Raw genomic sequence first — 13,570 nt, 5'->3', positions numbered from 1 at the left:
AAAATGTTCTGCTGATTTGCATTTCACCACAATTTTATTAATTTATTGCAGAAAATATATTAAAATTCTACATCTGAACTGTGAATGTGTCTCATAATCTAAATTTTATTCAAATCAAAGCTCCTGAAAGAATGGATGCTGAAATAAAAGCAAGTGGGCAAAGGGTAGAGATAGGACTGACCTGTGAGAAATATTTAAAGTGTTTTACAGCAAGTCTGAGAGGAGCAGGTGTACACTGGTGTGGATGGTTTGTGTCCCACATACAAATGAATATTTTATAAAACACTGGGCTACAGTCTGCTCTACTTTTTATACAAAAATTCAGGCCCAACATTTGAATTCACTAATGATCCTGAGCCACTAGAGGGCAGGATATGCAAATTCAGACCCCGCCATGTCTTTAAAAACACACTCCACAAAGCATCTGAGTTAGCCACAAAAGTATTTAGTCCAGACTTCAGTGCAGCAGCTCTGAGAGTAAAATGAAGATCCCACTTATCACTGGTTTCATCTTATGGTCCATACAAAGTAATTATTAAACAGTCTCAAGTGTAACTCTAATGTAACTCTATGGCTTTGTGTATTTGTGCCTTTGTGAGGACATTTGTTTTCTTTTTGAATGCTTTGACTTCTGTATTTAATGTGGTCTTGTGTCTTTGTTTTTTCAGGTGTCATGTGTGATGAGATCAGTATGGATCAGTCACCTCCTCAGGTGAAGAAACCCACAGAAAGTGTCAAGATTTTCTGTAAAACTTCTGGATTTAGCATGACCAGCTACTTCATAAGCTGGATAAGGCAGAGACCAGGGAAAGGTCTGGAGTGGATTGCACGGATGAATGCTGGTAGCAATGCTGCAACATACGCAGACTCCATGAAAGATCACTTTGTCCTGAGCGAGGACGTTCCCAAAAGTACACAGTTCTTAGAGGCCAAGAGTCTGAGGGTGGAGGACACTGCTGTTTATTACTGCGCTCGAGACCACACTGATAGAGCTGATGAAGCAGCTGAACAAATACTTCCTCCACAACAAATCATTCCCCAGGCAGATGGCTACTTAGTTATAAAACATCATCTCCAACTCTTTGAAATGTTTATTTAAGCTCCTTCTCACTGTCTTTCTGTTGAACGTACACATTAGCTGCTGAATAACACGATTTGAGGTTTGTGATTAAATAGTAAATCTATCAAACCAAATGCAACCAACTTCTTACACTTTTAGGCATTTCATATTCCACACACTAGCTTGGCGTCCCCCAGTCACACAGTCCTACCGAGCTGGGAGAGTAAAGACTAATATGAGTTTCTGAGACACATGCAGTTCCAATGCTTCTTTTCGAACTGCGTGTATCTTTGGAGTTCAACAGGCTTGGAGGAGAGCATTAATCCTCCAACACTAATGTAAGCAGTTAGCTAACATAAACACTAGCATTGTGTCATATATTTATAATAATTCAGTTAATAAAATATGTTTGATTAATTTTGATTAAATAAGGTACTGTTTTTCAAAGAGGGCTTGCTCTTGTTTATGCTTTTCATGACAAATTATAACGTTTAAAAATTAATATTTGAAGACTTTTAAAGATTTTCCAACAGTAAGTGTGAAGATTTGAGTTTATAAACAACATCTATTGAGCTAAATTAAGGGGAAAGTTGGGTTTTTGTAAAAGGTATCAGCATGGTTTATAACTATGGTGCACAGACAAAAACCCCTGGAAAAAAACTGCTATATTCGGAGGTTGCAGAATTCATTTGTGGAGATGGATAAGGAGAGGTTTCAGAAACGCTCAACTTCTTTATTATTAATGCATTAATACATTGACTGTTATGCTACATTTTAGTTTAGTACATTTCTTTGAAAAGGATTTCGTACATACACCCTGTCAGTTTAGTTGCTGCTGTCTCTGTCTTTTACTGAGTAACTGACTCACTGAATAAGACCCACTGCTGACATCCACACTCACTAACATCACCTGAGACATAAGGTGCAGTTACACAGTTATAAGTACTGAGTGTTTATTTGAGCTGAGACTGTGTCTAACTTCAGCTGGAAGTTGTATAAACAGTGATAGGTTAAGCATGTGAAGGTAAAGTCATCAAACACTGCAGCATGACAATTAAGTGCTCTACTATGTCCAACTAGATACAGGAAATGTCACATGTTTATGTAGTCTGAGGTAAATTACCGGAAATGACACTGTCCAACACCAGTACTTTCCTCTGTCTAAACCTATAGACACTCCCTATTCAAATGGAGTGTGGTGTATGTGGTAAGTTCCTGGCTGTCCGTGTTATAAACAGATCTCTAACACAACACTTCCACACAGTCTAGAACATTCTCCAGTGATGGATCAGAGCTTCAGCAGGAGGATGGGTCTGAGTTACTGTGTTTTAATGGCACTAATTTCCTGTAAGTTCCACGTTTGTTAAAATGTTGTTCTTGTCTCTAACAATATTTTCTCTTCTCAAGTAATAATTATTCATTCTTATTTACTGTTTCCAGACACTTATGGACAGTCCCTGACCTCCTCTGAGTCAGTGGTGAAGAGACCTGGAGAATCTGTCACTCTGTCCTGTTCTGTGTCTGGGCTTACTCTTAGCTGGTTGCACTGGATTCGTCAGAAACCTGGGAAAGGACTGGAGTGGATTGGGCGCATTGATAGCGGCACTGGCACCATATTTGCCCAGTCTCTCCAGGGCCAGTTCTCCATCAGCAAAGACACCAGTAAAAACATGCTGTACTTAGAGGTGAAGAAGCTGAAAGTTGAAGACACAGCAGTGTATTACTGTGCAAGAGAGTCACACTGATACAGAAGAGCTAGAGACTCGTCTAAAAACCTCCTCCAGCTCAGTGTAATGGGATACACAGTATCTGTATATACCTACTGCAGCCTCCAGGGGGCAGAATGTACAAAGCAACAAAGGCAGAATATCTCCAAACACTTAAAACACAACAAACACAAATTATGAATTGCTTCCTCAACCAATGACATTGAACAAGAATTAATTACAGTATTAGTGTCTACAACAAGTACCAACACCCATAATAACTGGACTCAGTGGGTAAAATGTTCTGCTGATTTGCATTTCACCACAATTTTATTATTTTATTGTAGAAAATATATTAAAATTCTACATCTGAACTGTGAATGTGTCTCATAATCTAAACTTTATTCAAATCAAAGCTCCTGAAAGAATGGATGCTAAAATAAAAGCAAGTGGGCAAAGGGTAGACACGATCAATAGAGATAGGACTGACCTGTGAGAAATATTTAAAGTGTTTTACAGCAAGTCTGAGAGTAGCAGGTGTACACTGGTGTGGATGGTTTGTGTCCCAGACACAAATGAATATTTTATAAAACACTGGGCTACAGTCTGCTCTACTTTTTATACAAAAATTCAGGCCCAACATTTGAATTCACTAATGATCCTGAGCCACTAGAGGGCAGGATATGCAAATTCAGACCCCGCCATCTCTTTAAAAACACACTCCACAAAGCATCTGAATTAGCCACGAAAGTATTTAGTCCAGACTTCAGTGCAGCAGCTCTGAGAGTAAATTGAAGATCACAGTTGTCACTGGTTTCATGTTATGGTCCATACAAAGTAATTATTAAACAGTCTCAAGTGTAACTCTAATGTAACTCTATGGCTTTGTGTATTTGTGCCTTTGTGAGGACATTTGTTTTCTTTTTGAATGCTTTGACTTCTGTATTTAATGTGGTCTTGTGTCTTTGTTTCTTAAGGTGTCGTGTGTGATGAGATCAGTATGGATCAGTCACCTCCTCAGGTGAAGAAACCCACAGAAAGTGTCAAAATATTCTGTAAAATCTCTGGATTTGACATGACCAGCTACTACATACACTGGATAAGGCAGAGACCAGGGAAAGCTCTGGAGTGGATTGCAGAGATGAATGCTGGTAGCAATGATGCAACATACGCAGACTCCATGCAAGATCACTTTGTCCTGAGCGAGGACGTTCCCAAAAGTACACAGTTCTTAGAGGCCAAGAGTCTGAGGGTGGAGGACACTGCTGTTTATCACTGCGCTCGGAGACCACACTGATAGAGCTGATGAAGCAACTGAACAAATACTTCCTCCACAACAAATCATTCCCCAGGCAGATGGCAACTTAGTTGAAAAGATAATCTCCAACCTCTTTAAATGTATATTGAAGCCCCTCTTCACTGTCTTTGTGCTGAAGTCACACATTAGTAACTGAATAACAAGATTTGAGGTTGGTGATTAAATATTAAGTACAACAAGCAACAAGTGCAACCAACTTCTGAGACTGAACTTCAGAGGTTTGGAAAGCATTCCTGCAAGTGTCTTTGAAAAAGTACAACAACCAGAGGTCCACTGTTTTTTTTTTTTTATTATGTCACATGTTTTATTAATCAAAGGGTGTGTAGAAACCTTGTTTAGCCATTGCTAATTCCACTATCTCGCTTGGTCTCACCCATTCATAGTGCCACTGAACAGTGGGGATAAAGACTAGCATGAGATTCTAAGGTTTTGTAACTCCATGGCTTCCTTTCGAACTGTTACTAATATAGTGTCTTTGAAGCTCAACAGGAGAACATTAAATATCCAAATGTCATGTTAGTGAACAGACTAACTGTTAGCTAAATTAACCACAAGTATTATGTTGACTGATGGGGAAGAGGGAGGCTTTATTGTTAAATCAGGACGGCCAGTTGTACTCTTATGGGCTTTCAACCATGAAGGGCTCTGGCAAAACTGGGAATCAAACTCATGATCGCTGGAACTTTACTACTTTAATTCAAATAAGTAATTATAATGGTCCAGCCAACACAGGATGTTGATTTGCTTTTCACTGAGTGTTTATTAAGTGTTAATTAAGTTTTTGTGGTTTATTCACTTTTGTGTATTTTATAAGAAGTTTATAAAATTCTTAAAAATGTAAAATTGTATATTTGAATATATCTTATTGTATCTGACATGTTTTGTATGTATATGCATATTTCAGTTCTTAAACATCATCTACTGAGTTAACCTAAGAGGTTTTTGTCAAAGGGATCAACATGGTGTATTACTACGGCGCACAGTGAAAAACCATTGTACAAAAACCTCTTAGAAGGAATTTCTTGGGGTTTACAAATGTCTACACACATGTTTACAAAAGTTTCAGAACCCTTACTAGCTTTGTTGATGCATTAATACATAGTTAGTTACATTTTATGTCAGTACATTCCAATGAAAAGATGGTTTTGTTGCTTCAAGTTGTGCAAAGGTTTTGTACACACTAGGTTCAAATCATATGTGCACAATAAATTCAAAACTTTAAAAGTTAAATTTTAACATCATTTTTAACATGTTAATTAAACATCAATGGTTTTGATTTAACACTGGCAAATTTTCTGTGCTGCTGATTTTCCAAGTGAAAACATGACCTACATGGAAAAGGTATAAAATATTTGTGCATTTTATTTTTATTCAGTGAGTTTAACAAATTGGATAAAATGTGACAAAACCTTTGCACTGTTTAGCAGCAAATAAACAGTAATTGTGAAGTAATTGAAGTCATAATTGTGTATACAGAAAATTGTAATTATTTACATTCATAAAATGATTTCACTCTTAAAGTAGCATGAGTGTAACAAAGCACTGAAAAAATGGATTTAAATCTTTGCTAAGAATGAATCTATGAAACAAAATAGACTCAAACTGACAAAGAAATTAACGTCAACATTTAAGGAAGTAAGAACTCTGCAGGGCACATGTTTTTGTATTCCAGTGTATCACTGTGATATAGCTGGGGTGGCAGCACAGAGATACAGTCCATAACAAAAACTCCACACAAGACTGGACAATGATGGACAGCAGCAGTGGTCAGTGTTCAAAACCAGTCCTTGGATATAACTGAACTTTAACACTGTTTTAGGGAAAACATAAAAATGTCACAGAAATGTAGCTGATTTTTAATGATATTTTTGCGAAGAGTGTTTTATGGATGCTTAGAGAGTGAGCATGTCTTCTGAGGAGGAGATTCTGTACAACTGATCGTACAGTAAACATCACAGTGATGTTTGACTACTGGGGGAAAGGAACACAGGTCTTAGGTAAGTCTGAGGTAATCAGACCTTTATGAAACATTTTAAATAAATTATTTAAATATGTATTTAAATAAATACATCTGTATTTAGTCTGACTGAAGCAAATCATTGATGAAAATACGAATGAACGCCAGGGTCAAAGTATATAAAATGTAGAATATGCTTTTAATGTTTGGTTTAGATTATGCTGATTAGAAGCATCTTTAGCTTCTAATTTCACAATGTGATGATTGCAGTAAAGTAGCTGAATTTGGAGCAAGATTTACAACTGTGAATAAACATCTGAATAGATGTCGGAACATAAATTACATGTTTTTTTTTTTTTTGTACATTAATATATAGAAATATTTTTAAGTATTTATTAGTTTTCAGTTTTGTAATTCCGAGTTATCTTGGAAAATATGAAACATGATCAATTGCAACAAAACTGAAATGCAGGCTACATATACTGATTTATCCATTCTAATATTTTAGGTTAAAATAGTCATTCTATGTATTTAAAAATACTGTATATAATTAACTTCAGATATTTATACAGATTATTGTATGGAATTATTGTATTCTAAAGCAGTTAACACAGTTCTCATCTTTTGAGTTTGGATGTTGTCTGCAGAAATGTTTTAAAAATGAATTTAATTAAAAATATGTTAGTCAAATTTAAACCATTAAAATAACTGTAATTCAAATAATGGAACGTAAAATGGAACTTGGCAAAGTAATACTTTTTTTATTTGATATTTTTCCCTCTGCGCCAGATAAAACTGTTAGGTATGGTTTACTTATAGGAACTGTAAAGATTTTATTATTTATTTTCCCAATATTTTTGGCTCAGATCTCTGCATATACTATGTCCTGTGACTAAACTGCAATCACTAAAATTACAGCTGTCAAAATAGAAAAGAACAATAAATGAAGTATCAGTAAAAATTTACACTCAATGGTCACTCAAATTATTACATTTTTAAAAGCTTTGGTGGCCTCCATATGACAGAAAATGCTATAGGCACAGTTGGTGTGTGTGTGTGTGTGTGTGTGTGTGTGTGTGTGTGTGTGTTTATGTGTGTTGTGATATTTAAGCTATTTCTATTTATATTGTATTCTATTTTATTAAATTTAATATGTTTTTATATATTGACTTTTTGTGTTCTAAATTTGGGGCGGCATGGTGGCGCAGCAGGTAGTGTCACAGTCACACAGCTCCAGGGGCCCCCGGGTGACTGTCTGTGAGGAGTTGGTGTGTTCTCCCTGTGTCCACGTGGGTTTCTTCTGGGTGTCTGTCTGTGAGGAGTGTGGTGTGTTCTCCCTGTGTCTGCGTGGATTTCCTCTGTGTGACTGTCTCTGAGGAGTGTGGTGTGTTCTCCCCGTGTCCGCGTGGGTTTCCTCCGGGTGCTCCCTCCTCCCACAGTCCAAAAACACACGTTGGTAGGTGGATTGGTGACTCAAAAGTGCCCATAGGTGTGAGTGTGTGAGTGAATGTGTCTGTGTTGCCCTGTGAAGGACTGGCGCCCCCTCCAGGGTGTATTCCTGCCTTGCGCCCAATTATTCCAGGTAGGCTCTGGACCCACCGCGACCCTGAACTGGATAAGCAGTAACAGATAATGAATGAATGAATGAATGAATGTTCTAAATTTGGGAGGCACCGTGGCGCAGCAGGTAGTGTCAGTGTCACACAGTGAGTTTGATTCCCGCTCCATGTCATGGTCTGTGAGGTGTTTGGGGTGTTCTCCTTGTGTCTGTGTGGGTTTCCTCTGGGTGACTGTCTGTGAGGAGTGTGGTGTGTTCTCCCTGTGTCTGCGTGGGTTTCCTCCAGGTGCTCCAGTTTCCTCCCACGGTCCAAAAACACACGTTGGTAGGTGGAGTGGTGACTCAAATGTTTCTCTAGGTGTGAGTGTGTGAGTGAATGTGTGAGTGTGTGCCACCCTGCGAAGATCTGGCGCCCCTTCAAGGGTGTGTTCCTTCCTTGCGCTCTGGTAGGCTCTGGACCCACCGTGACCCTGAAGTGGACAAGCTGTTACAGACAATGAATGTTCTAAGTTTTGTTTACATTGATTATTATTTTCTGTCTTTCTGTCTTCATTCACTTTCACCTTTTAGATCTCAGTCTGAAGAAGGGAGTGACATCATCAGCTCAGTTAAAAGGCATTTATTAAATGATCTTCTGTCTCATGTTCTAACCTTTTACATTGATTTTGTTTGTTTACATGTTGTAACATTTAAATAAACGATGAAACTATACATTTAAAGTTGTCTGGTCAATTCATTTCTTAGTTCCTTTTACTAAAACTGGAAGTTCATATATTTTTAAATTTTACTTTTTTTTTAGTTTACCCTTCGTTATGAATGGGGGCTATTTTATATTTACTTTGGGAAAAAAGACTAGAAGTGAATGACTTTAATTTTTTGTTTTGTACAGAAACGAAAGTGAATAATGGGTCTTTGACTGTTGCACAATCCAGTGCACACTATTTTCTTACAAAATGTTATTTTCTCTTTGCTTAAATATCAGGTTGTAGCATTGTCCCTTTCATTGGAAGACTGCCAGTTCAATCACATGTCATGCCTATATTTATGTAAGTTTAACGATAACTTACATAAAATATCTAGACAGATAATGTTCTTCTCCATGCATCTGCCTAGTGCTATTGTTTCAGCAGCAGTTTGGAGTCAAAGCAAGAGTTGGCTTCACATGTCTCAGAGGAAGCATGGCTCCTCACACTTTGAGCCTGGAGGCATTGTATGTGACTGGAGAATTCCTTCATAAGGGCAGGGGGTGATGGAGGGATTGCAATGAGTAAACTTGAAAACAAATTGGTTAGCAAGTTTGTGCACTTTCTACGAGCGAAACCAGGCACAAAGATGTTTCTCGACAGTTCTGCTTTTGTGAACACAAACAGGAAGTGAAAGAAATCCTGAAAAGCAAGAAAAGCTAAATAGGGTTCAACTGGAAAAAGTGAAACAAGGCAAATAAGTCATTAAGTAACAGAAAAGAAAAGGATAGTAAAGCTTTCCATGAAGTTATCAGTGAGTAATTTAGTTTGTTGTTGTTCCTAGCTCCGCCCTGGTTCCACCCAAGCCCCACCTTAGTCCTGCCTCTGCCTCGTTATTGTCTTCAGGTGTTTCTTGTTTGTTGTGTTATTTAAGTCCCCTTCCCTCACTTCCTGTTGTCGTTCATTGTTTCGTTTGCGTTGTTCTTCGTATGGTTCATTTGTACTTCGTGTTCTTCGTAGTCTTGCTCGTGTCTCTTGCTCGTTTCATGCCCCAGTCGTGTTGCGTTTGTTTCGTTAATGTTTGTCTCGTTTATTTCTTGTAAATAAAGTCTGTGTTCTCAGCGTTTGCGTCCGCCCTCAGTCAGTCCGCACCCCTCGACCCTTACAGAGAGTAAAGTTTTAGTTCATGATCAAACATGATTGTGATCAAATCAGTTATTAATTTACGTGTGTGTGTGTGTGGTCTTAAGGGGTGTATTTGTAATAGCATGTATCATTGTGTGGGTGGCACAGTGAAACATGCCTTGACAAATACTGCTTACTGATGTTGGGGCTGTTTTTTAAAATAATAATGAAAATAATTTAATATTTAATATGTCAAGTTTAAATTTAATTAATGTTTTAAAAAATGTGTAATTTAATTTTTTTTGCCTTTTTGTTTACTATGGTGGAGCTATGTAGATATGGAGTATATATATATTTTGGACAGATGACCATCTACATTAATAAAATGACAATCAGTTATTTTGGAAAGATGCAATGCTATTTTTAAAACATTCAGTTCTGTAAATAAACAATGTAAATGGCTTAAATTAAAAATTGCAAATTGCTGGAAGTCACATTTGTTTTAAATATTATATAATTTCTGAGCGCAAGGCATCACATCGTCATGAAACACCTACAACTGTAATAAATCCTTCCTTAAATTACAGATATTCATCTTTTTACTAATTATGTAAATATAGTGATGTTTTTTCCTGGCTCTAGTTTGTAAATCATTTGTAATTTCCATTCACACTATACACACAATACATACTATTCCATACTATACCCTCAGAAAAGAATCTGATTAACATGCCATAAATTGATTAAAGACACTTTATATAACACTTTAAATAACACTTTACCTAATAATGTAGCCATAAAAGCAATGTATGTCTCCAGTCTATAAAACCATGCTATGTTTAAAAAGAGATTCAACAGGAATTTAATACTGCATGTTATTTTTATTAAAAGAAAAAAAAAATATATATATATATATATTTTTTTTTTATTATTATTATTATATATATTGACACAGGAAGTTTTTTGTCATTGTGTGTATCATGGTGTACCTGGGTTGGGGGGTCACAGTGATTAAAGCCATTACAAAAACCTCATGCTCTTATAACCTCAGTTTGTTAATTATGCTTGAATCATTATATTTTTACTTAAAGGAGCAGTTCATGATTGTAATCAAAAACACTTTTTTTTATCAAATTTAGAAGATGTTTCTGTGGTAAGTTGAGTACAATTAACAGAAATTGGGCATCAAATATCTTCTTTAAGCTAGCAGGAAGTGTTTGTTAATTTTCCAAAATTGTTGCTGTGATGTACAAACTTTGTGAAATCATATAGTAATTTACATAAAAAAACTGCTGTATTTTCCATCTCTGACTTTTAGTGTAAATGTTAATAATATATTAAAATATAACAATACATAACATATAAACATTAGAAATAATAATAATAATAATAATGCCAGTGCATTATAATAAAACATATATATATATATTATTTATTTTTATATATATATATATATATATTTATACCTTGCCATTAGAGTAACATTGGAAGTTGTTTTTGTAATGGAATATTTCAGTGTGTGGCGGGGGGTGGGTGGCACAGTAGTTGAAACCATTACAAAAACCCACTGCTGAAATGGATGTAATCTGGACTGATGAATTCAAAACATTAGAACATTAATTACTGAAGGATGTTAAAAACAGGATTATTCAAAATGATTAATGGAGAATATTGTTTACTGGATTATAGTCGTAAAAAACACAGTCTGAGAATCCTGACATAGTATGAAAATAATATTCAAAAGTCAAATATTGAATTGATCTATTTAAGCTAAGAATGCAATCTTCAGTTGTTTAGGACACATGATGTCTTCATTTATGCCTTCAGTAACATAGATATCTTTGTGAGCATGAAGTCAGCATAGTGTAATGAATCAAACTGTGAATTGTTTTTAGAGAGTTCTCAACACATAATTTTGATCCTTCACACACACACACACACACACACATACACACACACTCAAACTGTCTTTATTAATCTACTAATAGGGCCATAGTGATAAACTGACCACAATTTCACACACTACAAGAATAATGTCAATTTCAGTATGTATTTCAGTAACAATAATCCAATGTGAAATTTAATAAATATATATTGAATATTTTGTCAATATTAATATGTGTGCATGAAAACAGATATTCTATAGCACTATGTTGCTTGTTTATTATTAGTATAATGTCACTGTTTGGAAATGTAATGCTGTCTTCTGTGATGCAGGTGTTTCCTGGTGAATTATTAGAGGCCCTTATGTTTCCTGTCAGTCGACCTGCTATTCTGAACTCAAGTTCCCATTTGGCTGCATGCAGGCTTCAGGGTAGGCCTAACACTCTAGAGTAGGCATAGCACGCTATATTGGAACATTGCTGTGAGGATTTGATGGTTTAGAGCCACATGAGCATCCCTTCTTTTACAGCAGGGACTTCTGAGTGTTCAAAAAAGATGGCATTAATGGAGGCTGATACCCAAGCAGACATTGCTAAGTTTCATTGTGGAACTCAATAATGAATTTTGGGCAATAAGGGTGTAACCTTGAGATTCAGGCAGCTCTATCACGGAATTTAACACCAGATATGACCAAGGCTTGAGATGGAATAGGTAATGGGGAATAAGTTCTGTGGGTCATGCACTGGGAGCATATAGAACATGATGCTACAGGCTTCTGTTATCTGTTATTACACTTTACCACCAATATTTACCAGATAAAAACAGATGCATATGAGTTTTTCCAGGGTGGCCAGATTAATGGGCACATTAATCAATCAGTCCCTAACAGGAACTTATTTCCTATCAGCATTACATTACATTAAGCAGGGGGATATTCTTATGCATTAATCAGGTCTAGTTCTAAGTCAGTACCCAATCTAAAGAGAACAACAACCTAATACTCAGGAAGGATGGTCTCAGGCTCTGCTTTTTCAGGGTTTTCTCCTGAATACCTATGGGCCAGGGAATCAGTTGTGTGGTGCAGGAACCAGAATAAGTGATAGTAAACTGGGAGTGAGGGAAAACAATGACCAAAGGGCTTGACAAGAGTTAAGGCATTTGGCACTATGCAAGTATGCTAAATTAGATCTGTAATGTCTACAAAGGGATGAAACACTCCCTCCAACCAGTGATGCCACTTTTCCAAGGGTAATTTTACGGCTAGAATGTTTTAGACTCCAATGCCACTGTTATTCAGCAGGAGTCTGCTTAGGGGAATAAAATGTAACAGGGTAATTAATGTTTCTGCTGGGTTAGAGTGTTTCAGAATGGGGGCTGTTGTGAAGCTGTCTTTAAGGGAGCAAAAAGCTGTATCTGCCTGCGGAGTCCACACTTTTTGGCATTACCTTTCAATAACTTGCAGAAATCATCTGTAGAAATTGGCAAACCTTAAAAGAAAATTGTAACTCTGTGGAAGGGATTGGCCTTTTTGATCATTTTTCCACTACAAGACCCTCAGGACTGATATAGAAGGAGGTAGAGGAACTCAACAGGAACTGAAGGCAAGGGATAAGCATGGTTAATCATTTGATTCAAACCTCAGTCAATACAGACCATCATCTCCCTGACCTTCTAAGACACAAAAAAAAAGCAGGAGATGTAGATGGACAAATAAAACCCTGAGTCTGAGTCTCCTGTGTATATATTTCCATAGTATTCTCTTCTCATTTGTACACAATTTACAAAATCCTGGAAATGCTCTTTTTGTAAAACATATATGTTTCACCTTAATACAAGTCTGGCAGAAATTAATGTTTATTTTTCCTATGTTTTATTTAAATTAGAATACATGCAATGCATTTTCATTCACATGGAAATATACAAATATATATGCCTAAAAAAACTGAATGTTAAATAAACTGTAAGTTGCTGTGGTCTAAAAGAATGAATGCAGATATAATCTGGATTTCTAATGTGTTTGTAAAATTATTGTATTGTATCTTTCATGGGAATCATGTGTATGAATGGTTTTCTTTGTTTATTTGTTTGATTGTTTGTTTAACACTGGGACTGGGACTGTAGGAGAGGAGACTAGTTGCTCTCAGAGGCAGTCTCACTTTTCAATATTTTGTTTTTCCACATTTTTGTGTATATTTGATCAACTGTGTAGTTTTTGGGCAGTTGACATCTTTCACGGAACTCAGGTCACTGTTAGCTCTGGTAAGTAGCTCTTGTTTATC

The 13,570-nt window shown here is 36.4% G+C and overlaps 1 protein-coding gene across 1 annotated transcript in view; it reads left to right on the top strand.

The window, feature by feature from the left end:
* Window positions 1-13,570, top strand: part of LOC136665205 (immunoglobulin mu heavy chain-like) — a 118,373-nt gene that overhangs the window by 66,051 nt on the left and 38,752 nt on the right. The window lies entirely within an intron of this gene.

Source organism: Hoplias malabaricus, chromosome 13 (genome assembly GCF_029633855.1).
Source record: "Hoplias malabaricus isolate fHopMal1 chromosome 13, fHopMal1.hap1, whole genome shotgun sequence".
Lineage (NCBI taxonomy): Eukaryota > Metazoa > Chordata > Actinopteri > Characiformes > Erythrinidae > Hoplias > Hoplias malabaricus.
The sequence above is the reverse complement of the archived record's forward strand: the minus strand, read 5'-3'. Positions and strand labels throughout refer to the sequence as shown.